The following is a 1,175-nucleotide window of genomic DNA, read 5'->3' as shown; positions in this document are numbered from 1 at the left end:
CATTAACGAAGATGGTTCAAGATTAGCGAATTGAAAGCAAAATCTACATTCCTTCAACGGATCCGTGAATTACAGAGTGATGATCCGAAACTAGTGCTGAAACGACAAATGGTTCAGGATAATTTGAGTTCAGAATATAGCATTGATGATGGTGGTATGTTGCGTTATTGTAATAGAATTTGTGTTCCGAATAATTCAGAATTGAAAAATGATATTCTTGCTGAAGCTCATAATAGTAAGTATTCTATTCATCCGGGTAGTACAAAAATGTATTGCGATTTAAAAAGAATGTACTGGTGGCCTGGTATGAAACTAGAGATTTGTGAATTTGTTGCAAAATGTCTAATCTGTCAGCAAGTGAAAGCAGAGCATCAAGTACCAACGGGTTTATTACAACCTATTATGATTCCTGAATGGAAGTGGGAACACATTACGATGGATTTTGTATCAGGATTGCCTGTGACTCTGAAAAAGAAAGATTCAATCTGGGTTATCGTTGATAGATTGACAAAGTCGGCACATTTTATTCTAATCAGATCAAATTTTTCATTGGAGAAGTTAGCGGAATTGTATATTTCTGAGATTGTGAGATTACATGGAGTTCCAGTATCTATTATTTCAGATCGGGATCCGAGATTTACTTCGAGATTTTGGAATAAATTACAGGAGGCTTTGGGCACTAAATTAAATTTCAAATGACTTTTCATCCTCGAACATGACGGGCAAATCGAGCGAGTGATTGATTTTAGAAGATATGTTAAGGTGTTGTGTACTTGAGTTTGGCGGCAGTTGGGAAAGGTATTTACCTTTAGTCGAATTTGCTTATAATAATAGTTATCAAACTAGTACTAAAATGGCACCATTTGAAGCTCTGTATGGAAGAAAGTGTAGAACTCCATTATATTGGTCTGAATTAAGTGAATGGAAACTAATGGGAGTGGACTTGATTCGGGAAACCGAAGAAAAAGTTTGTATTATTCGAGATTGTTTAAAAGCTGCCTCTGATCGACAAAAATCATATGCAGATTTAAAGAGAAGAGATATAGAGTTTAATGTGGGTGATCGTGTATTCTTGAAAGTGTCACCGTGGAAGAAAGTTATGCGGTTCGGTAGAAAGGGAAAACTCAGCCCACAATTTATTGGGCCGTATGAAATCATTGAAAGAATCGGCCCGG

The sequence above is a fragment of the Gossypium arboreum genome, chromosome 13, assembly GCF_025698485.1.
Source record: "Gossypium arboreum isolate Shixiya-1 chromosome 13, ASM2569848v2, whole genome shotgun sequence".
Classification (NCBI taxonomy): Eukaryota; Viridiplantae; Streptophyta; class Magnoliopsida; order Malvales; family Malvaceae; genus Gossypium; species Gossypium arboreum.
The sequence above is the reverse complement of the archived record's forward strand: the minus strand, read 5'-3'. Positions refer to the sequence as shown.